We start from the raw sequence: 25,962 nt of genomic DNA on the forward strand, positions 1-25,962 counted from the left end.
TGGCAGTTTGGGGATAGCACCAGGAGATATCAGCTGTGATGGCTTGGAAAAACAGTGTAAACCAGCAGTGTAAACAAGAGCAGGGCATGTATGAGTAGTTGAGAATGGTGAATATGAGTATGACTAGACAGAAGATAGTAGGGATGACAAGTTTTTTGGGGCACAGTCTAAGTTGGTCTGGTGTCTGGAATGAGACTGGGGCCTAATAAAAAGGAGCATCTATACAGGAGCTTAAATGGGCTGTACCCTGTAGCATTCTGAAGACAGGCCTGAATTCTGAGAAGGGAAAGTGGTAAAAGTATTGTCCAGTCCTTTTTAAGTTGGTGGCTGAGCTTGGTGAGGTGTGTTTTTAAAAGACCTTTAGTCCATTCTACTTTTCGTGAAGACGGAGGACCATAAGGGATATAAAGGTTTCACTGAATACTAAGAGCCTGAAAAACTGCTTGGCTGATTTGACTAATAAAGGCTCGTCTGTTATCAGACTGTATTGAGGTGGGAAGGCTAAACTGAGGAATTATGTCTGACAGAAGGGAAGAAATGACTGCAGTGGACTTCTCACACCCTGTAGGAAAGGCCTCTACCTATCCAGTGAAAGTATCTACCTAGACTAAGAGGTATTTTAGTTATCTGACTCAGGGCATGTTGAGTAAAGCTAATTTGCCAGTCCTGGGTGGGGCAAATCCTCGAGCTTAATGTGTAGGGAAGGGAGGGGGCCTGAAGAATCCCTGAGGAGTAGTAGAATAGCAGATGGAACACTGAGAAGTTATTTCCTTCAGGATAGATTTCCACGATGGAAAGGAAATGAGAGGTTCTAAGAGGCTGGCTAGTGGCTTGTACTATAGTATAACCTGCCTTTGCTGGTGTGTGGCGATTAGGCCTGGTGGAACCGCCATCAATAAATCAAGCGTGATCAGGGTGAGGAACAGGAAAGAAGGAAATTTGGGGAAATGGGGTGAATGTCAGGTGGATCAGAGAGATACAGTCATGGGGGTCAGGTGTGGTATCAGGAATAATATGGGAGGCCGGATTGAAGTCTGGGCCAGAAACAACGGTAATTGTGGGAGACTCAACAAAGAGTGAGTACAGCTGAAGGAGCCGGGGAGCAGAAAGTATATGCATCAGGTATGAGAAAGAAAATAGATTTTGGAAGTTATGAGAACTGTAGAGAGTGAGTTGAGCATAGTTTGTGATTTTGAGGGCCTCTAAAAGTATTAAAGCAGCAGCAGCCGCTGCACGCAAACATGAGGGCTAGGCTAAAACAGTAAGGTCAAGTTGTTTGGACAGAAAGGCTACAGGGTGTGGTCCTGGCTCTTGTGTAAGAATTCTGACCGCGCTAACCATGCCTAGGAAGGAAAGGAGTTGTTTTGTAGAAGGTGCTGGGGTTTGAGATCAGTCGGACACGATTGGCAGGGAGAGCACGTGTGTTTTTATGAGAATTATGCCGAGATAGGTAACAGTTGAGGAAGAAATTTGGGCTTGATTGAAGTAATGGGGGCTGTCTGTGAAGCTTTGCGGCAGTACAGGCTAGGTAATTTGCTGAGCTTGATGGGTGTCAGGGTCAGTCCAAGTGAAAGCGAAGAGAGGCTGGGATGAAGGGTGCAAAGGAATAGTAAAGAAAGCATATTTGAGATCTAGAACAGAATAATAGGTTGTAGAGGCAGGTATTGAGGATAGGAGAGTATATGGGTTTGGCACCACGGGGTGGATAGGCAAAACAATTTGGTTGATAAGGCGCAGATCCTGAACTAACTTGTAAGGCTTGTCTGGTTTTAGGACAGGTAAAATGGGGGAATTGTAAGGAGAGTTTATAGGCTTTAAAAGGCCATGCTGTAGCAGGCGAGTGATAACAGGCTTTAATCTTTTTAAAGTGTGCTGCGGGATGGGATATTGGCGTTGAGTGGGGTAAGGGTGATTAGGTTTTAATGAGATGGTAAGGGGTGCATGATCGGTCACCAAGGAGGGAGTAGAGGTATTATACTTGTGGGTTAAGGTGGGGGGATACAAGAGGAGGACCCAAAGGAGGCTTTGGATTGGGAAGAAGGGTGGCTATGAGATATAGCTGTAGTCCAGGAACAGTCAGGGAAGCAGATAATTTAGTTAAAGTGTCTCAGCCTAATAAGGGAGCTGGGCAGGTGGGGATAACTAAAAAGGAGTGCTTAAAAGAGTATTGTCTAAGTTGGCACCAGAGTTGGGGAGTTTTAAGAGGTTTAGAAGCCTGGCCGTCAATACCCACAACACTTATGGAGGCAAGGGAAACAGGCCCTTGAAAAGAAGGTAATGTGGAGTGAGTAGCCTCCGTATTGATTAAGAAGGGGACGGGCTTACCTTCCACTGTGAGAATTACCCGAAGCTCGGCGTTCGTGATGGTCTAAGGGGCTTCCGAGGTGATCGGGCGGTGTCAGTCTTCAGCCGCTAAGCCGAGAAGATCTGGGAAGGAGTCAGTCAGAAAGCCTTGGGCCAGAGTTCCAGGGGCTCTGGGAGTGGCTGCCAGGTGAGTTGAACAGTCCGATTTTCAGTGGGGTCCCACACAGATGGGACACGGCTTAGGAGGAATCCCGGGCAGCGGGCATTCCTTGGCCCAGTGGCCAGATTTCCGGCACATGTAGCAAGCTCCTGTGGGAGGAGGTTCTGGAGGAACGCCTGGCCGCTGCGGTTCAGGCGTTTGGAAGTTCTTGTGTGCTGGAGATGTGGCTGGGGTTTGTCTCACAGTGGAGGCAAGGAATTGCAACTTTTTTCTATTATTGTACACCTTGAAGGTGAGGTTAATTAAATCCTGTTGTGGGGTTTGAGGGCCGGAATTTAATTTTTGGAGTTTTATTTAATGTCGGGAGCAGATTGGGTAATAAAATGTATGTTGAGAATAAGACGGCCTTTTGCCTTTTAGGGTCTAGGGCTGTAAAGCGTCTCAGGGTTGCCGCCAAACAAGTCATGAACTGGGCTGGATTTTTATATTTGATGAAAAAGAGCCTAAACGCTTCTGATTTGGGATAAAGAAAAAGGAGCATTAACCTTGACTATGCCTTTAGCTCCAGCCACCTTTTTAAGAGTAAATTGCTGGGCAGGAGGGGGAGGGCTAGTCACGGAATGAAACTGTAAGCCGGACCAGGTGTGAGGAGGGGAGGTGATAAAAAGATTATAGGGTGGAGGAGCAGAGGCTGAGGAAGAATTGGGACCTAGCTCGGCCTGGCGAGGAGCAGCCTGGGGAGGAAGGGAGGGGTCAGATGGGTCTGTAGAAAAGGAAGATTAGAAAGACTCAGCGACGCTTGGGGTTGGTTCTGAGGGGACAGGCGGGAGGGAAAGAAGGAAGATTTGGGACGAGTTGCACTGGGCACAGAGACTAGGAAGGGACTGATGTGTAAAAGAATGCCTGGACGTCAGGCACCTCAGACCATTTGCCTATTTTACGACAACAATTATTTAGATTTTGCAGGATGGAAAAATTCAAAGTGCCATTTTCTGGCTATTTGGAACTACTGTCGAGTTTGTATTGGGGTCAAGTGGCGTTGCAGAAGAAAAGGCATTTAGGTTTTAGGTCAGGTGTGAGTTGAAGAGGTTTTAAGTTTTTGAGAACACAGGCTAAGGGAGAAGAAGGAGGAATGGAAGGTGGAAGCTTACCTATAGTGAAGGAGGCAAACCCAGAGAAAAGAGTAGAGACACGGAGAAGGGGTGGAGGGTTCTTGCCCTCCAGAAAAGCAGAGAAGGGGTTGGGGCACGGAAATAAGGGATTGGGGCACAAAGATAAGAGGTTGGGGTGCGGAAATAAGCGATTGGGGGGTTCTTGCCCCCTAGGAAAGCGGGACTTGCCACTAAGGGTGAAGGAGAAGGGGTTGAGGTGTACTTGCCCCTGCCCCAGGAAAGCGGGACTTGCTGCTAAGGGTGAAGTCCGTGACCGGCGCCGGAGTTTTGGGTTCACGGATAAAACATGTCTCTTTTGTCTCTACTAGAAAATGAAAGGAATTGAAATTAAGAGAAGGGAGAGATTGAAGTGTGGCGCTAAGATTGAAAGGAGAAAGAGGTTGAAGGATAGTGAGGGAGGTTGGAGAAGAGAGTAAAAAGAGGCTGCTTATTGGATTTCAAATTGGTGAGATGTTTCTTGGGCTGGTTGGTCTGAGGACCTGAGGTCCTAGGTGGATCTTTCTCACGGAGCAAAGAGCAGGAGGACAGGGCATTGATCTCCTAAGGAGGTCCCCCGATCCGAGTCACGGCACCAAATTTCATGCGCGTCTTTGTGAAGAGACCACCAAACAGACTTTGTGTGAGCAACATGGCTGTTTATTTCACCTGGGCGCAGGCGGGCTGAGTCCGAAAAGAGAGTCAGCGAAGGGAGATAAGGGTGGGGCCGTTTTATAGGATTTGGGTAGGTAAAGGAAAATTACAGTCAAAGGGGGTTTGTTCTCTGGTGGGTAGGAGTGGGGGTCGCAAGGTGCTCAGTGGGCAGGAGTGGGGGTCGCAAGGCGCTCAGTGGGGGTGCTTTTTGAGCCAGGATGAGCCAGGAAAAGGACTTTCACAAGGTAATGTCATCAGTTAAGGCAAGGACTGGCCGTTTACACTTCTTTTGTGGTGCGATGTCATCAGTTAAGGTGGGGCAGGGCATATTCACTTCTTTTGTGATTCTTTAGTTACTTCAGGCCATGTGGGCATATATGTGCAGGTCACAGGGGATGCGATGGCTTGGCTTGGGCTCAGAGGCCTGACAGTATGCCTCTGTGATGGGTATGGCCTCCCTTGAAAAGAGAGAATCTTCCTTCATCCAGCAAGTTTTAGCAAGTGGAAAGGGTAGCAATTGGCCCTCACTACTCGCTACTATTGGTAGTGACTATCTGGGATACTGGGGTGAGAAGGATTCTGAAATCAATGGACTAAAAGACCTGATTGATTAGTGATGTCTACCTGGGAGCATGAGGTGCTATATTTGACATCTGGGTTTTGAGTGAGATACCTGTATTCAAATCCTGGTTTAAAAAGCATGGGATTTTGAACTTTAAAAAGTCTCTCTTCTAATGCTGTCCCTCCCTTTGTCCCCCACCCCCCAACAGGCCCTGCTGTATGATGTTCCCTTCCCTGTGTCCACGTGTTCTCTCTCATTTTCTTAGATCAGCTACCTAATCTGTTACCAAGCTAAGGGGATTACATAAAATATTCCGTGACGATGTTGCTGGCATAAGTAGATGCTCAATACAATTCCTCTATCTCTTCCCATTTCCTTCCCTTTCCTTTACATTCTTCAGGACCCAAAAACCGTAAGAGAGTAGTCTCTTTTCAGAATTCTCACCAATACATTCAGCATAATTGTAAGTGCTTCAACCAACCAGTGAAAGGCCTCCAGATAGAGAAAGATGGGAACCCCTCTCTGCCTTATACCTGACCAACATAAGACTGTTGACAATTATGAGTTCCAGACATCAACAGCAGCTGTAATAACCTTTCTCTTGGCTGTTTTCAGCAGAGCCATAAAAAGATGAACATGATATGATTGACAGGCCTAGAAGACAGGGTCTTTTTAGGACCGAATAGTGTTAGAAGGACCTGCTGGAATGAGGAATACAGGAAAAGACCTCAATACACTGTGTACGGTACTGAACTTAGCAGATTACTGATGGAATTTTTGGAATACCTCCTCAGAGGCACGAAGCCTAGAACTTTAATAGCTCTGTATTCCTGAAGGTAGAGAATTTCTTGATTAGGATGAGAAATGCAATTCCCATCCGTTGGACTTCAACTGAAGAAGAATGTCCGGTTTTAGATTCTCCAGTTTTAGATTCTCCAGAAGAATGTCCAGTTTTAGATCCTAGTCTGCAGAACAATAAATCAGCAAAATTCCAATAATTAGTACTGAGGAGAATCAACTTGTTAATACTGTTGCCATTTTCATTTTAATATTTTTTGGGGGGAGGTCAAGGAGGGGGTGGATCATTTGAGGTCAAGAGTTCAAAACCAGCTTGGCCATCATGGTGAAACCCTGTCTCTACTAAAAATACTAAAAAAAATAGCTGGGTGTGGTCGTGGGCACCTGTAATCCCAGGTACCCGGGAGGCTGAGGCAGGAGAATTGCTTCAGCCTGGGAGGCAGAGGTTGCAGTGAGCAGAGATCATGCCATTGCATTCCTGCCTAGGTGACAGAGTGCGACTCCATCTCAGAAAAATAAATAAATAGCAATAATAATTATTTATTTATTTATTTATTTTTTGCTCAGAACTGGCAGCATGGTAGGTGGGAAAGTTGTGTAAGTTTAGGATTCTATCCAATATGGGTGAAAACTCCAATTTATCACCATACTTTTAACTCTCTGAGACTCAGGTTCTCATATGTCAAATACCACTAGAGGTATTTACACATTTCAGGATTTTTGTAAGATCTGAAGTTTATGGGTCACTTCTTTTTTCTAGCAGATGCGGTTGGTGCCAGTGTCACTTTCCTTGTGTGAAGCAGGTTCACTGTGCACCGGTTACCAACTTGCCTGAGTGTGGTGTCGCAGAACACCCACACAAATCAAGTTAGATAAAGTGAATTCATTATTTGCAGATAGGCAGCAAAGGATGCTAGAAGCCTAGGATTCATGTTGAGCTGGTCCCCCAAGACTCAAGAAAGCTGCCCAGGGTGGATAGAGTTTCATCTGTGCATGCCCCACTTGCATCACAGCTGAGGGACTATGGAAAGCTGTCCACCTGAGTTCTGTACCTTGGGGAACTTGACTTGCTGGGCTAAAGCGTGGAAGGACATCCGGTTCTGGGGACTGGAACAGAGCCTGGGCTGTTCCATCCAGTTCCTCCCTATCTCAGGATGTTGCATTCTTTGCACATTCTACAGTTACTTAAGAGAACTACAAGTCAGAAAGAGGGAGAAATGAGTTAGTGCAAGACCACTCAGAGAACTGTCCTGCACCCTCGGCTCACCTCTAAATTTTGCTGCAGCTGATGCTCACTGACAGTGTCCCACTTCAGTTCCCCACTGTGTTTCTCCACTTTCCTGTCTCAGGGCTTGATATGGTTTGGCTATGTCACCACCCAAATCTCATCTTGAATTGTAGTTCTCATCATCCCCACAGGTACTGGGAGGGACCCAGTGGGAGGCAATTGAATCATGGGGTGGTTTCCCCCATGCTCTTCTCATGACAGTAAGTTCTCATGAGATCTGATGTTTTTATAATGGGCTTCCCCCTTCACTTGGCTCTCGTTCTCCTTCCTGCCACCATGCAAAGAAGGATGTGTTTGCTTCCCCTTCCGCCATGATTGAGGCCTCCCTAGCCATGCTGAATTGTGAGTCAATTAAACCTCTTTCCTTTATAAATTACCCAGTCTCGGGTATGTCTTTATTAGCAGTGCGAGAACAGACTAATACAGGGCTTTTATCAAAATGGTGGCAGCTCAGTCAAGCCTCGCATAGGTGGAGCCGAGGAGCTTAGGGAATTTACACCAACAGGACAACCTGCAACCAGTGGGTGATGGGAGTCAGTGGATAAATGCGTCAGCCTCCCGGCCTTCTCAGGGAATATTCTGAGGTGCATTCTACACAGTTCCTCAGAGGGCTCCTGGTAAGATGATCTCTGGTTGCCCATAGTAGTAACAAGCTCCATAATGTCCCCTTCACCAGCTTTTCATCCTTCCCCTTCTCACTTGCTCTACTCCTCATTCCAACTTTTGGAGATAACCTCTCAAATAAAGTACCTGCACTGAACTCCTTGTCTTAGATTCTCTTTTGGAGAGATTCAAATAGACACTCAAGCTCTGTTAAATATTCTTCACCTTTCTAGTACTCACACTTTTTCCTTCATTTCCCATACTCATGGATGATTTAATTTCTTCAAGATTAAGAAGATACACCGTCTTCTTTTCTTCTCTATCTCCCTGTCCATCTTTCTCTTCCTTTTATTTTTAGGGAAATGGGGTTGCTCTCTCTCTAGAGCCAAAGCTTTTATTTTGTCTTGAATAAACCTGGTTCTGCATCAGCGTCATCTATTTCAATTAATGACACCACCATCCTTTCAGTTGCTTAAGCCAGAAACCTGGATGCATCCTCTTCTTATCTCCTGATCAATCACCAAATCCCAAATGTTTCTTGATTTTGTCCACTTCTTTCTCTATTAACCTTCATTGGGTATCTGCTGTGTGCTGAGCATTTTACGAGCTTTACAAGCTTCATCTCATTTATATCCCTACAGAAATGATGCCTTTTATAAAATGGTACTATTTTTATCCCCATTTGTAGATGACAAAATGCAGGTGAAGAGAGGTCAAGGAACTTGCCCAAGGTTGTTTGAGTTCATGGGGACTAAAACATGAATCTTTTTCCTAATTACAGAGCTCATGTTCTTCCACTCATGTGCTGTTCCACCTGCACGTCTTCAAAGGCATTGCACCCTGATTGTTGTTCCTTCCCATGTCATCATCTCCACTCTCCTTCTCAGAGATTTTCTTCCCTTTTGCCATTATCCATAATGATGTGTTGTCTGTTTCACGCAATAGGCTTAAAGAAATTATTTATTGGATGAACAAGCCTTCATATAACGAATTATTTCCACTATGTGTATTATCATTTACATTAACATGTAATTGTTCATTATTCTTTGTCATTAAAAAGAGGTAAAGAATTATGGGCTTTGGAGTCAGAGAGACCTAGAGTCAAACCCCGTTGCCATCACACACTAGTTATGTGACCTTGAGTGATTCACTTAACATTTCCAGGCCTTCGTTTTCTCACCTGCAAAATATAGATTAAAAATAGCTCCTGGCTGGCTGCTGTGGCTCATGCCTATAATCCCAGCACTTTGGGAGACCAAGGCAGGCAGATTGCTTAAGCTCAGGAATTTAAGATCAGCCTGGGCAACATAGCAAGACCTTGTCCCTTGTCTCCACTAAGAACGACAGCCAAAAAAAAAACAAAACAAAACAAAACCAAACAACAACAACAGCAACAACAAAAACAGCCCCACAAAAAACAAAAACCAGCCCAGCATGGTGGTGTGCTTCTATAGTCCCAGCCACTTGGGAGGTTGAGGATCACTCAAGCCCAGGGGATCGAGGCTGCAGTGAGCAGTGATTGTGCCACTGCACTCCAGCCTGGGCAACAGAGGGAGACCCTGTCTCAGAGCAAAAAAGCAAAACAAAACAAACAAACAAAAAAACAAAAACGTGGTGATGGCAAAGATGGGGGAGCTGGAGAGGACAGTATTGAGAAAGTATGGCATCTGAACTGGACTTTGAAGGATGAAGCAGGGAGTGGGGAAGAGGATTCTGGATGCAGTAAGACATGTGCAAGGAAGTGAAAATGCAGAAAGTTTTAGTCATCTTGGGTCTAGAGAAATTTTATGAAGCACTTCATCCCATCTTGTCCCTAAGCCTTATCCCATATCCCTGGTGGTAGTTTCCTCTCTTTCACTTCTCACATTCCTGATTTTATTTCCATTTCTTGTATTTCTTCTCTCCCAACTCCTGGAGCAAAGTCCCGTTCTTTTCATCTTCTCATACAGAGCCATTTAGCTTTCTCTTTCATTGCCTTGTTTTTTTCAAAGTCCAGGCACTCAGAATTTTCTTTAATCCCCAAGTGACTTCTCAAGGCATTCCTCTCAACAAAAACAGTTCCCACATATAAAAGGAATGCTGATGCCAACTAATAATATAATTAAGGTTTTCACATCTGCTGCACTTGTGTTAGTATTAGATTGCTATCCCTTTGGGAAGTAGAGCTATGTTTCATTGAACTCAGAAAACTAGAAAATGCTCGACCATGTGACCTACTCTCTGTAGGCACTGGGTACACAGAGATGAGAGAATGTGGATTTGGCCCTTCAAGGGACCAGAGTCTATATGGGTAAACAAGCATTGAAAACAACTATTTCAATGCTAGATCATAAGCACAACATGGAAATTTGTGTAAGGCTTAGCAAAATAACAATTTAATATCACAACTTGAAGTTGTTCATTTCATGTCTTCCCCTCTGGACTGTAATATCTTTGAAGGAAAGGTTTTTCTTGAGGAAGAACTAAGTCTCCTTCGTTTGCCGTTTTATTCCAGGTGCTTGGCACAATGACCGGCACCTAAGGCAAACCCGGTAAACATTTGTGGAATTAAAGCATGAATGATGGAAGGCATTTTTAAAAATTAGTTGGTGGTGGCAAGGAGAGGGAAGTGGAGAGGATGGTATTAGGATGTCAGCAGCTGAACTGGGTTTTGCAGGATGAAACAGAAGAGTAGGGAAGTGTATTCTGGACACATGAAAAACTATGTGCAAACAAGTGGAGATGCAGAAGAGCTTTGAATTTGGAGAACTGTAAATGGTTTGGTAGAACTGGAACAAATGCAGGGATATGGGATCATGAAAGGTAGGGCTCCAGAGACAAGCAGGATGCAGCCTTTTCTGTATCATCTGTGCTGAACCTAGCACAGCGCTGGCTTCAGAATAAGCATGCATTGCTTGGTGGTTTTAAACTTTTGTGTTCCTTAGCATGCATGATAGACATGCACATTTTCAAATCACGGAAGATTACTATTCAAGGTCTCTAGGGAAGAAGTAGTCAAAGAGTAGTCCAAAGACCAGAAATATCAGCATGTCCTAAGAACTTGTTATAAATGCACATTCTCAGGCCCTCCGAGACCTGCTGGATCAGAAACTCTGGGGACAGAGCCCAGCAATCTGTATTTTAACAAACTTTCCACATGATTCCAGATTTACACCCAAGTTTGAGGGTCACTGATCTGAGGGATGGAGCTAAGAAACAACGAGAAAACAAAACCAAAAAAGCCACAGATGTTTTTGATGATCTGTCCAGCTTGAGAATTTCTCTTTAAATGTATGTGTCATCTTTATTGTCATTGGCTTAGCATTGAACTGACAGATTTACTCTGCCTTTTGGAACTAGCCTGGGCTTCTCTGAAACACCTGTGCCCACTAGGTCCTTACTGAAAACATGAAATAGACCAGAATCTGGGGAAGGAGGAGAGCTAGTCTCTGATGTTCACAGGCTCCAAGAAGGAAGGAAAAGCAATTGTCTCTGCTGAAGACGTTGAATCATAGGCAAGAGATGCCCTGAGAAAATAAAGAGAAGCAAATTTAGAACAAGCAACAAGAGATATTTTTGCATTCAGCATTCACTCAACTTGCAGGATTTGGGTGGTTTATGTCTTTCAATGAATATGCAAGATGGTTCTTTTCACCCAAATATAATTAACACTATTCAGTATTTTTATTCAACACACAATATACCATATAGAAAATATTAAACAGACAATGCCCAATTATAGTGAAGACCAGAGAATATTTTTATTAAATAGAAAATTCAATGATAGGAGGCTTCTGCAAGATTGTTTGCTATGTCATTTATTCTTGGATCAAGCCCTGGAAGAGCCTTGATTCCCTATGTCTAAAGAAGTGCGCTCTTTGAATGGGTGGTTTCCCTGGACGTTAATCACTTCTTGAATAATATGAGTGACAGTTATAATAAAAGTATCTGTGTTCGGCTAATTTCCTTGATTAGAGCACATTTATTTGAGCATGTTGCTGGTAACATCCAGGCTAGGGGTTCCGTCTTTGTGTAGGCAGTAAGAACGAGAAGATGAACAATTAGGGATGAGGAAAAACAAAGGAGGAAAGTGGATAGAAACATACAAGACCTTGCATTTCCATTGAGGAGAGCCTGTGAAGCTGAGTCCAAATACCCTAGGACCTAGGGACACCACAAGTCTTCCGAAAATGATGATGGTGGTGATGATGATAATAAAAATAAAAGTAATAATAATAGCTGGCAGGCATTCAGTACCTATACCTATATTGTGTTCAATGCTTTATATGTATGCATTTTCCAGACTTTCAAAACAAACTGGGGAAGGCCCTAGCATCACCTCATGGAGACTTAAACTGGGAAGGGCTAAGAAATGTCCCCAAAGGTCACATTCATAGTAAGGGACTGAACCAGGCTTCAAGTCCAGGAAAGCTTGTGCTCCTTACTACTGCATTGCACTGCCTCTGGCAAGGAGGACCTACAATGTAAGGAGGGTAGCATGCTCTAACATTTATTGGACATGTGATGTGTGCCAGGCATCATGCTAAACATTTAACATACCTTATCCCTCTTAACTCTCCTACAGAGAGTATACCTCTTTTTTTTTTTTTTGAGACAGAGTCTCAGTCTGTTACCCAGGCTGTAGAACAGTGGCGGGATCTTGGCTCACTGCAACCTCCGCCTCCCGGGTTCAAGCTATTCTCCTGCCTCAGCCTTCTGAGTAGCTGGCATTACAGGCACGTACCACCACGCCTTGCTAATTTTTTTGTATTTTTTAGTAGAGACAGGGTTTCACTGTGTTGGCCAGGCTGGTCTCGAACTCCTGACCTCAAGTGATCCGCCTGCCTTGGCCTCCCAAAGTGCTGGGATTATAGGCCTGAGCCACTGTGCCTGGCCCCAGAGAGTATACTTCTAATCTTCACATCTTATGGATTGCAAACATATTCGGAACACCATGTTGTAATTGTTGGACGTGGAGGTGGAAATCAGAAATGAGTCCCAGGTCTCTGAAACCTCATGGATGACCTATGGATTTGAACCTTTGAAAAAAATTAAGGACAAGAATGGAATGATTCTATAGCTCAGTAAGTTTCCCCTAAGGAAACTTCATCTCATAGAAAATAAAAGCTCTGCTGAAGCCTTCTAGTTTGCCTGGAATTGAAATACACAGAGCCCCTACTTAGTCGTTATCATCACATGGTATAATACTGGTGCTTTTATATCACTGTGGACCCAGAAAATTATGCACCATTCAAGGGCCATGTGTAAAATGATGGCAAAACTGCCATCAGTTACTGATCTGTGGACAAAATATCCAGCATCTTATTTAAGTGGCTTGTATCATTTAAAAAGATCTTGCAGATTACTCAACGGTTAATGCTTTAATGAAACATTTAGACTTTGGTCTACTCATTTTCTTGTAGTGCCTGTGGCATAGACAGAATCAGCCTGTGAAAAAAGAGGACACAGCTATCTAAAAAGAATGCAAGCAAATGTGTTTTCATTTACAGTGTCAATATTTAGTAAATATACTTCAAACCTTATTGTGCATACAGATCACTTAAGGATCTTGTTGAAACACAGATTCGGATTCAGTAGATCTAGGGATACTGAGATTCTGCATTGTTACAAGCTCCCAGGTAACATCAATGCTGCCCATACCTAGACCACACTGTGAGTAGCAAGAATCCAGGTTTTAGTCAGGGCGCAGAGGCTCATGCCTGTAATCCCAGCACTTTGGGAGGCTGAAGCAAGAGGATTGCTTGAGCCCAGGAGTTTGAGACCAGCCTGGAGAACATAGTGAGACCCTGTCTCTACAAAAATAAAATAAAATAAAATAAAGAGGCTAAGTGCGGTGACTCATGCCTTTTATCCCAGCACTTTGGGAGGCCGAGGCGGGCGATCACTTATGGTCAGTTGAGACCAGCCTGGCCAACATGGTGAAACCCCATCTCTACTAAAAATACAAAAATTAGGTGGGCATGGTGGCACACGCCTGTAATCCCAGCTACTCAGGAGACTGAGGCAGGAGAATCACTTGAACCTGGGAGGTGAAGGTTGCAGTGAGCTGAGATCTCGCCACTGCACTCCAGCCTGGGCAACAGGGTGAGGCTCCATCTAAAAAAAAAAAAAAAAAAAAAGAAGAAGAATCTAGGTTGTAAAAATCTGGGTTAATATATGTATACAATTCCTGCCCTTCCTCAAATATCTTAATAACCTCAAAAATCATTTGTCAAACCAGTACAAGGAGTTTCAATTAGCAAAACTTAAACTCAGTAATTAAACCAACTACAGTACTAGGGTGAACATCTAAATAAAATGTCCAAGAATGATTGTCAACAACCATTCAAGGATTATACGTTTTGCGACTACCATATGCTGAGGGCTTATTGAATGTCAGACATCCTGCAGAGTTTGTTCTGTGGTCCCCATTATGTTGGAGTCTAAATTCAGGCAAACTAGATACTATAAACAGAGGAGGGGAAGATGCCACCCACGGGTACCATTTATTAAGCTCTTACCCTGTATCAGTCACGTTATAGACATGATCCCAATTAATCCTCACAGTGAAAAGATGGAAATATTATCATTGTCCCTATTTTTCAGAACAGGAAGCCAGGATCCAGAGAAATTAAGCCATTGGCTCAAATTCTTAAAGTTCTTAAGTGGGAAAACAAGATTTTGAACCCAAAATCTGTTGACTTATTACCTAGCTTCTATTGAATTCTGCATCATTAGTAATCAAAACTTAACTCCTAATCCTAACACAAGGTTAAATAGCAAGTAGGATGGGGGGGGAATGAAGATGTTTCCTGAAGTGTACACGCGTGCACGCGCACACACACACACACACCCCTGAATTTGGTCTGAGAACATGGGTCTGCTAACAAACCCTTACTTACTTCTGGGCATTCCACAGTCTTCCAGGTCATTAGCCTCCTAGCTCCCATTCAAATCCATACCATTAGTAGCTGCAATCAGCTATAATTCTTTTTTTAAATTTTATTTTATTTATTATTATTATACTTTAAATTTTAGGGTACATGTGCACAACGTGCATGTTAGTTACATATGTATACATGTGCCATGCTGGTGCGCTGCACCCACTAACTCATCCTCTAGCATTAGGTATATCTCCCAATGCTAAGCTTCCTCTAAAAAACCTCACAGATTGGCAATTTCCCACTGTGCCTCAAGCGTTAATTCAACCAGGTCAATCAACCAGCCCTTAAAACTGAGCAAGATCACCTGCAGAGGCATTTCTAATAGCCATATCTGAGGAGAGGCTGAGTAGGTGAAATTGTAGGGATGATTTTGTAACCAGAATTTTTCAACCCTTGGAGAGCTAGAGGTGCTTCTGAGGCAGTGAGGTGAGAAAAGGGGGATTTCAAGGAATTTTGGTAGCACAGGTAGTCTCTTACTTCTCCACGGGGGTGCAACAGACTAACCTTGCATGTTCTGAAATCAGATATACACAGTATCGCTACTATATTCAAAAACATGCTAATTAAGAGAGGACAGGACTTGTAACAATCAGAAGATAGGCCAGTGGGAACTAAGAACCTGATTAGATTATGTAGGTTTTAGAGGCTTCGTTGTGTTAGGGGGTTTTGTAGGAATGAGGAGAGAGGATAGTGGAGAATGCAGTGTGAGCTTGTTTTTAGATTGAGAGAAGACCTTTAAAAGATGTATCCAGCTGATGGTAAAATGATGGGGTGTGCTGTATTGATCAGAGGTGAATTTTCTTATCTTGGAGGGTAGAAAAAAATAGTCTAATTAATAGATGCATAAAATGCATTTGATTGGAGCAATGACCTCCAAGGCAAGATATGTGCAAAAAAAAAAAAAAACCCACTGGGATATGGAAATAAAATATTAGAGCTACTAATAATGTTTACTTTGACTTCAAAATGAAGAAGGAAATTAAATTTTACTAATATGTAGCATATGATTGACAGGGAGTAAGTATACAGTGTATAAATGAATATGCATACATGTGGTATATCATAAAATGTTTTTTCCTGGTAAGAATGAGACTCCTTAGTAAGATTATTTATATGTGAATCTGTGTGTTTGGAAATATTTGAAATGTGATGTTGGTGAAAGAAAAGGTACTAGAATGGATAAAGTGTTAAATATTCATATAATGGAACATTAGACAACTGTTAAAATGAATATACTTGCTTTAGATAAATCTTAAAATGTCAAATTTAGGAAAGCAAGCTGCGGAATAATGTGCTCAGTGTGATTCCATTCATACATATTTTGAAAGCACACAAAATAGTACTCTGTGTCATTTATTTCCGTATATAGAAAGGATATAACATTGTGGATAAGATGAGTGCTTGCTAATTTCAGAGTAGTTGTCAACACCTGGGAGAACATTAGGGCTACGAGATTAGGAACACTACAAAGGAAGTTCTGAACAAAACATTAACATGTGTTCAGTCTAGGAGATAGGAGTGTGGTTGCTTGCTGGTTTATTAAATGAATCTATATTCTTTTGTCTGTTCATAACATTTTATTATAATCCAATCAATGATATGTGCTAAATTGGTGGATTGAGCAGAACATATCCTGGAAAGTTAGGTTTATAAGTGTGGGAAGGCTGCAGAAAGTTTACTTTCTTGGGACCCCAGAAGTGAGTAGTTTATTAAATGAATCTATATTCTTTTGTCTGTTCATAACATTTTATAATAATCCAATCAATGATATGTGCTAAATTGGTGGATTGAGCAGAACATATCCTGGAAAGTTAGGTTTATAAGTGTGGGAAGGCTGCAGAAAGTTTACTTTCTTGGGACCCCAGAAGTAAGGTGAGCTGAAAACACCTTGTTCAAGCAAGAGAAGCAGAGGATGCAGCCAAGGCTAAACTGTTGCCGCTTCTCGGTGTCCACCGATGGGGCTCTCCGTCTTTGTGCTAACTGCATCATAATGAGCAGAACCGCATGCAAATAAAGAGTAATCAATCATGAGCAACATGACAGGTGATCCTGTGAGCCTCATGTTGGGGGATGTAGGGTGAGTTAGAGAAGAATGTGAAAGAATGACAAACACTGAGCTCATAGCGGCTAGCCGGGTCAGTGGTTCTTAACCCCAGGTGCATATTAGCAACACCCAGGTTGCTTAAGTTCTCTGACCCCTCCACAGACCAATTGAATCAGTAGTATCTCTGGGGTTGGAGACCTGGCCTAGGCATCTAATTTAAAGTTCCTTTTTTATGGGTGAGTAGTATTCCATGGTATAAATATACCACATTTTCTTTATCCACTCATTGGTTGATACAATTCATACATGCAACCAAAAACCACTTGTACCTGTAAAGCAATTGAAATAAAAATAAAAATAGAATACATAGAGTTCACTAGCTGATTCCAAAGTGCAGCCCGGGTCGAGCTCAGTGGGGTATAAGGTATTTCCCAGGGTGCCACGACCATGGGTTTTGTCTGTTTTTACGCCTCCTGGCTTGGTAACGACCAACGTAACTTGTGTTTGCAAACACAGGTTGCCTTACATGCTCTGCTGGTTACCTTTTCTGCTCAGATACAAACCTCAGTGGGAAATGGGACGTAGAGTCAATGGCCCTTAAGGAAATCATATGATATGGGGACCAGGTCTTTAAAATTAGGAAACAAAGGTCCTGAAACAAGAAATGCCTTGGCCCAAAGACACACAGCTGTTTAGCAGTAGGTCTGGGATTTAAACACTAATTTTCTGACACTATCTTGAAATTAAAGAAAGTTCCGTTAAGAAGGGTTTGTTTTCCTCAGCTGATACTGTTAACCTGCACCGACTTACGAAGGCATTGCTGAGTGGACCTTCTTCTGAGCACAAAACAATTTATAATTATCCTAATTGTACGGAAATGAGAGCTTTCCAAACATGTGAAGGGTCATGGAAACATCTTGTTCAGTTAGTTATTTTAAGTATTCCCACTATGATCTTGTTTTGAACATAATTTTATTTTATGTTTGAGGGAGTGTTTGGTTAGTGCTGAAAAGCTCTAAACTACCCTCTATTTGAATGGGTTTGCATTAAATATTAGAAGCCAAATTAGTAAGGTTCTGAAGGACTCTAGTCTGAAAGAGAGGCTGGGAATGGAGTGGGCTCAATAAAAATCAAGTAATAGAAATAATAATAATAATAGCAAACACTTATGAGCACTTGCTGGGCACTTTTCTTAGTGCTTTAAGTGATAGGGTTGCTGCCAGATTTAGTAAATAAAAATAAAGGGCACCCAAATAAATTTGAATTCCAGCAAACGACAAATAATTTTTTACTCTAAGTATGTTCTTGTATTTTCTTTGCTGATTCTGTCGACTCCACTAAGTGAATTAACACCATTTAACCTTTACAATCCTACGTGGTAGATTTAATTAATCCCCAAAATACAGAGGAGAAAATGGAGGCAGTGTTAGGTAACTTATCCAAAACGACAAAGCTACGATGTAGCAGAGTTGGGATTTGAACCTAGGAAGTCCAGATAACCACCATGATACACTGCCTGTTCAACAACTATTCAGTCTGCAGACATTTACTCTGTATCTGGGGAACTTGCTAATATCCAGATGTCCCTGCTGACCCCCATAGATTCTGATGCAATAGGTCTAGGGGTGGATCCTTGGTATCCACTGAAACTGATGTGCCTGAAGTCTGAGCTCCTCCAAACGACATCATCTCTATGCTTCATGATTCTTGATCCTGGCTGCACATTAGAGTTGCCTGGGGAGGCTGTGGTTCATTTGATGTGGGGTGGAGCCACTGAGTGATTCCACCATAGGAACCAAGGTTAAGAATCACTGCTATAGTACAGTATCTCTTGGCTCTACCTTGATTCAATGGTAAGTGAACACACATGGTTGAAACACTCCTAAGGAAGTTAAGGATAAAGAAAAAAGAGTAAGATTAGCGATGTCCCTTCATGATGAAGAACCTTCCCCTCACCTGACATCTGAATACTTATTTTGGCATCAGTTCACTCAACATCTGTATGCTAAGAACCAGCTGTGAGCTCAATGGGGAGATGTACAGAATCAATTACTATCTAGACACATGCCTGGAAGGCAGGATGGCATTCAGGAAAACTGTGACTCAATCCTCAGTCAGGTGCCCCTACTTTTCCACTCTACCCAAATCCCCTTTCAGATAATCAAGACCAGGATTCCCACTTGACTTCTCAAACCCACCCAGAGTCACAGCAGCTGCCTAGGCAAGACCCATGCCACCCATTTCTCTTGCCTGCCTTTCTTCTTCTTTGTAAAGCTTACCTGTTCTCTGTTTCAGTTCCTCCAGAGCTCTTCCAGGCATTTAGAACTCAAACACTGATCTTATTGGAGCTCCTACATAAATATCTGCCTGCAGATTGATATTTAGCCATTGCTAAAGAGTCTGTGCTAGGGTGGGGAGTATCATGGAAGTACCTTCCTTTTGTGGACTCCAGGGATTTTGCATCCCCCAATCAGACTTTGAAAGTCTCCAGGTGGGTAGGCACACTACACTAGAAAGGAATTATTAAACCTCAGAGTTATTAAAGTCCAACATTTTCCATTCATTTAACAAATAACAAAGTGCTGGGTGCTGGGCTAGATCATGGGAAAATAAGGCTGATGGAGAGGGACAAGGTCCCTGTCCCCATGGGGCTTATATTCAGTCTATCTAAGGTAAGTCCAGGTGATATAGCTTCCTCCTAGTAAATATGGTACAGGAACAAAGTCTTAGGTCTAATTGCAACTTGTCCTAAAGCAAAAGGGATCATGGCATGGCCCACCATAACTCCTACTCTGAAATAATGTCCAAGCAGCACCATTTCAGTGGCAGGGATGTGGGCCGCATTGCTGAGATTTGAGACATTTGAGACCACAGACCTTGGTCCCTTGAAACAGGCTCTGGTTAGCTATTCATTTCAGTTCTCAGTATTCACTAAGTATTTCCTAAGATGATAACCATGACTAATATTTAAGAAGCTCTTTTGATGTGCAAAGCTCTATATGAATTACTGCATTTTAACTTCACAATGAATAGCTGCAAGATTGCAAAGGACGTAAAGGAAGCAGAGATTGACCGACCTGCAAACAGTCTTACTCCAGAGTAATGTTTCTTAACCTTTTTTTTATAAACCATCCCTCTAAGAAGCTCTTTAAAACACTTTTTATTAATTGACCCTTTCATATGAAATTTTAATGACATAGATATACTGTTTATATAGTGTATGTACCTCATAAATATTTAATGTATTGGATACATATCTGTGCTTTAAACATAAAATAGTAAGTTTTTTTCATCCTCAGAACCAATTCTTGCCCCCCTTGGAGGCCATAGCACCCTCACTGAAAACACATATCCCAACTACTAACTACTGTAGAAAGGCTAACCCACCTTTCTACACTTCGTGGTGTTTTTATGTGCAAAATACTGGTTTATTAGTTGCTCCCCTGACTCCAAGCAAAATGCCTTACCCTGCAATATAAGGAAGTTCATATCCTAATTGATACAAACTGTTTCAAAGTTTGAAAGAGTAATACAGCATTAGCTGATTCGCCATAAAACATAGCTCCTTGTTGCAAACACTTGGGTATATAGCCTGGGAGGTAGTATGCCCTATCTACAAATAACAAGAAAAAACAAACTAGTGTTCTTGCCCAAATCTTGTCTCTTACCTATCTTCAATGAGGGAATCTCCACTTGTTAACTCTGTGACTTTGGGCTGTTCATTATTGTCTCTGAGCCTTGGCTCGCTCATCCATAAGATGGGAGTGATGAGGCTGGGCGTGGTGGCTCACACCTGTAATCCCAGCACTTTGGGAGGCCAAGGCGGGCGGATCATGAGGTCAGGAGATCGAGACCATCCTGGCTAACATGGTGAAACTCCATCTCTACTAAAAATACAAAAAATCAGCCGGGCGTGGTGGCGGGCGCCTGTAGTCCTAGCTACTCAGGAGACTGAGGCAGGAGAATTGCTTGAACCCAGGAGGCAGAGGTTGCAGTGACCGAGATCGCACCACTGCACTCCAGCCTGGGAGACAGAGCGAGACTCCGTCTCAAAAAAAAAAAAAAAAGATGGGAGTGACGATAGTGCCACCCCAAAAGGCTGTTGTGTGAATTAAATGAGCTAATGTACATGCAGTGTTTAGCACAGAGGCCCGCACAGAATAAGAGCTCATAATAGGTTCATATGGTCACAGGTTGGGTTCCCTGGAAGCAGATGCTGAGATGGAGTTTGGGCATTAACCCCTGGACAAGGAAGGAGTTGAAGGAAAAATGTTTGGTAATGATCACTTGGGGAAGAAAGGGGAGGAACAGAGACATGAATCATGATGCAGTTTCAACAAAGCTTGGCCAACTTGGCCATAAGCTCTGGAGCCAGTAACTCCCATCACGTTGGCCAGCATTAGGCCAAAATGTCCTGGCTTATTTCTTTTTGTTGTTGTTTTTGTATTTTTTTTTCTTTTTTTTTTTTTAGTATGCTTTAAGTTCTAGGGTACATGTGCACAACGTGCAGGTTTGTTACATATGTATACATGTGCTGTGTTGGTGTGCTGCACCCGTTAACTCGTCATTTACATTAGGTATATTTCCTAATGCTATCCCTCCCCCGGCCCTCCACCCATGACAGACCCCAGTGTGTGATGTTCCCCACCTTGTGTCCAAGTGTCCTCTTTGTTCAATTCCCACCTATAAGTGAGAACATGTGGTGTTTGTTTTTCTGTCCTTGCAATAGTTTGCTCAGAATGATGGTTTCTAGCTTCATCCATGTCCCTACAAAGGACATGAACTCATCCTTTTTTATGGCTGCATAGTATTCCATGGTGTATATGTGCCACATTTTCTTAATCCAGTCTATCATTGATGGACATTTGGGTTGGTTCCAAGTCTTTGCTATTGTGAATAGTGCTGCAATAAACATATGTGTGCATGTGTCTTTATAGCAGCATGATTTATAGTTCTTTGGGTATATACCCATTAATGGGATGCCTGGGTCAAATGGTATTTCTAGTACTAGATCCTTGAGGAATCGCCACACTGTCTTCCACAATGGTTGAACTAGTTTACAGTCCCACCAACAGTGTAGAAGTGTTCCTATTTCTCCACATCCTCTCCAGCATCTGTTGTTTCCTCACTTTTTAATGACTGCCATTCTAACTGGTGTGAGATGGTATCTCATTGTGGTTTTGATTTGCATTTCTCTGATGGCCAGTGATGAGCATTTTTTCATGTGTCTGTTGGCTGCATAAATGTCTTCTTTTGAGAAGCGTCTGTTCATATCCTTTGCCCACTTTTTGATGGGGTGGGGTTGTTTGATTTTTTCTCGTAAATTTGTTTAAGTTCTTTGTAGATTCTGGATATTAGCCCTTTGTCAGGTGGGTAGATTGTAAAAATTTTCTCCCATTCTGTAGGTTGCCTGTTCACTCCGATGGTAGTTTCTTTTGCTGTGCAGAAGCTCTTTAGTTTAATTAGATCCCATTTGTCAATTGTGGCTTCTGTTGCCATTGCTTTTGGTGTTTCAGTCACGAAGTCCTTTCCCATGCCTATGTCCTGAATGGTATTGCCTAGGTTTTCTTCCAGGGTTTTTATGGTTTTAGGTCTAACATTTAAGTCTTTAATCCATCTTGAATTAATTTTTGTATAAGATGTAAGGAAGGGATCTGGTTTCAGCTTTCTACATATGGCTAGCCAGTTTTCCCAGCACCATTTATTAAATAGGGAATCCTTTCCCCATTTCTTGTTTTTGTCAGGTTTGTCAAAGATCATGTGGTTGTAGATGTGTGGTATTATTTCTGAGAGCTCTGTTCTGTTCCATTGGTCTATATCTCCGTTTTGGTACCAGTACCATGCTGTTTTGGTTATTGTAGCCTTGTGGTATAGTTTGAAGTCAGGTAGCGTGACTTTCAAGTAGAAAAAAGAAAACATCCAAAAAGAAAACTAAGAAAACAATTCCATTAGCAATAGCCAAAAAAAAAAACTTAAGAAATTAAGAAAAAAAGCCTAAGACTTGTACACTAAACACTACAACACATCACTGAAAGCAACTAAAGAAGACCTAAGTAAGTGGAAAGCTATCCTGTATTCATGGATAAGAAGACTTAATATTGCTAAAATGGCAACACTCTCCAAATAGATCTGAAGATTCAACCCAACACCTATCAAAATCCTAGCTCCCGTTTTTGCAGCATTTGGCAGGCTGATGCTAAAATTTATATGGGGTTTCAAATAGCAAAATACAAGGGGTTTCAAATAGTGGGAAAAAAATCTTAAACAAAATTGGAAAACTCACGTTTTCTGATTTCAAAAGTTACAGCAATGAAAACAGGTACCCAGGTGATGGAAGAAGTCCATCTTGGACATTGATAATTGTGTTGCTTAGAAAAAAGAGAGAAAATGAAATACCACACAATGACTCTGAAAAATTCTGCTCATAATTGTTCCACATCATTTTGGTTCACATTCCAATGGCATAAGCATGTCATATGGCTAAAACATGGTATCAATGAACACAAATGTATAATCCTCCCTTAGGGAGTGGCAGTAAATATTTTTAGCAATTATAATATGTCCAGGTGATATTTTAGATAGAGTCATAGCATAATAATTTGGAGGTCTAGTCACTCCTGGAGCCTGACTGATTCTCTGGAAGAATCTTCAGAAAGTGTGAAGATGATGTCAACACACTTATATGACTACATGCTTCTCAGCACATTTACAGCCAGGTGGGGAAATCCCATGTCAGCCCACTCACCTCTCTAATGTATCTGAAGTCATTTCAGCTTTTACCTCTATAACCAGAGCTGTTTTTTTCCAGAGAGTCCAAGAGAAAGTAAAGTTGCAGAAAATTGAATCAGGACCATGGCTATGAGCAAACACATTGATTTTTTTATTTTAGATTGGTTAAAAATTAAATTTCTGTTTCCAGGGGTGGAGCTGAGAGAACATCCCTTACTCTGTAAATTATAGGGTGTTTCTTTTCTTTCTTATCTTTTTGGAGACAGGGTCTCACTCCATTGCCCAGGCTGGAGTGCAGTGGCATGAACTCAGCTCACTGCAGCCTTGACCTCTTGGGCGATCCTCCCACCTCAGCCTCCTGAGTAGCTGAGACTACAGGTGCACACCACTATGCCCAGCTAATTTTTGTATTTCTTGTAGAGATGTGTTGCCCAGGCTGGTTTCGAACTCCTACGCTCAAGTGATCCACCCGCCTTGGCATCCCAAAATGCTGGCATTACAGGCATAATCCATCATGCCTGACCATGATAGGGTATTTGTATCAAAAAAGACAGATTCCCTAAAGGAAAGTTAATGAGAAAAAAACTTTTAATGCTGCTTCCATCCTCTCAGGAGGAAGAATTGCGGGAAGGGTTACAGCATCTCACCACCCAACGAGGGCACACTGCATACCAGTGGTGGAGAAATGGGTGAGCCCCAAGAGCTTGCCTTGGATGGTCAGAGAATGAGGCTGTTATTCCATCATGGACCACAATAGCAGCCTTAGGGGCGGCATTCATGTGCTGTTGCTCGGACTTCACAGGAAAGAAAGCTATGGGCTGATCCCTTTATGGAGCAAGCTGAGTATTCAGAGCAGCCATGTACTCAAGGATGAGCTGCGCAGGTGCTGGTAAATCCCAGTTCTTTTTTATCAGGTTTCCAGATGCCAATCATTCATTTACATTTCAAACATCGTATTTGTTCCTCATGACTCATTAGCTTGGAGGGAGGGAGAGCAAAGAGGATTGTCCCAATATGCCTCTGTTACCTGGACTGCTAGGCCATGCTGAGCAGAGAGCAAAGCTAGGACACCTGATACCTATGACACCCATGGATTTTGATCCCGATCACCTTTAATATGCTAATAAAATGTACAAACACATACGTGGTTCTCTTGGCACAAATATATTCTCCAAGTCTGTTGGGTCTCATTGAATGTGAAAAAGAAGATTCTACTCAGTATATAGCTCAATAATATTCCCTCTTGGGAATATCCTTTCTCTATGAAAAATAAAACCAATAGCATTTATGCAAGGCTGGGTGCAGTGGCTCACGCCTGTAATCCCAGCATTTTGGGAGGCCAAGGTGGGCGGATCACTTGAGGTCAGGAGTTCGAGACCAGCCTGTCCAACATGGTGAAACCCCGTCTCTACTAAAAATACAAAAAAAAAAAATTAGCCAGTCGTGGTGGCACGCACCTGTAGTCCCAGCTACCTGGGAGGCTGAGGTGGGAGAATCGCTTGAACCTGGGAGGCGGAGGTGGCAGTGAGCTGAGATTGTGCCACTGCACTCCAGCCTGGGCAACAGAGCAAGACTCCATCTAAACAACACCAGCAACAAAAATATTTATGCCAACTGGAGAGCCCTGACATCTGTCACCCTGCTGACTGTGAAGCCTGCAGAGCTAGGATAGATGATGTCTTGGGATTTATGTTACTTAGGGATAGAACTCAAACTAGTTGAGGTCAAGAGAAGAAGTTAATGACCCACATACTTGAATGGTTCAGGGATTGCTCCAATATGGCTACCTCAGGTATGACTTGTTCCAGGTACTCACATAATGTCATGCAAACTTGCTCTGTTTCCCTTTCTTGGCTCTGTTTTACTGTGTGTTGGTTTTATTCTTAGGCAAGCTCTCTCCATGTGGTGGCAGGATGACTGTACATTCCAAGCAGCCCTGGCATTACTAGAGTGCCTGCCCACTGCCAAATAGTTTCAGGAAAGTTTCTGGGTTGTGTTATAAACTCTGCCTGCGTCTTGTGTCCATCTCTGAAATAGCCACTGTGTCCAGGAAGATGCCGTGGTCTACTTGACCAGCCCTTGTTCATATGCCTAGAGTGGAGTCAACTCTCCTGAATCATATAGAGAAATCGAGAGACAGACTGTTATTCATGCACCTTTCATAATATATGAGGTTCTCTATAGATTAATTCTTTTCCTATCTTTCTCCTCTTCTAGGTGCTGAGCAGCACAAGGGCTTGGGCTATTTAATGTGTCTCTATAAGTCCAGTGTCTAGCACAATGTATGAAACATATGAGTGCCCAATAACCGGTCAATATTGCACATGAATGAGTGTTCAATAACAAGGTGATAAATCACAAGGATCATATGCATTCTAATTACCTAGTTTGGGGTTTGCTCCATAGCTCAAAAATATTTGTTGAGTGAATCAGCATTCAGTTCCTCTGGGGATGGAAATTATATCTGATTAACTCTTTGTGTGTTTTCAGCAAAATACACAGTAAGTAACCAACGATGTTGTTAAATAAGAAAATAGATGAATGGGTGAGCTTTAAGTTTCACCACTCAAGGAACCTCATCTCCTTCATCACTCAATTCCCAGTGGTAGATCCAGTAAGCCCTACCCTCTAGGGACTCAAGATACCTCCATCCTTACTCTCCCACTTCCCAGCTGGAAAGCTGCTTAACTCACCTGTATCCCAGAGGATGTCCAGAGGATGTGGGCCATGGTGAGAAGATAGTGAGTTT

This window comes from Pan troglodytes, chromosome 18 (assembly GCF_028858775.2).
Source record: "Pan troglodytes isolate AG18354 chromosome 18, NHGRI_mPanTro3-v2.0_pri, whole genome shotgun sequence".
Taxonomy (NCBI): domain Eukaryota; kingdom Metazoa; phylum Chordata; class Mammalia; order Primates; family Hominidae; genus Pan; species Pan troglodytes.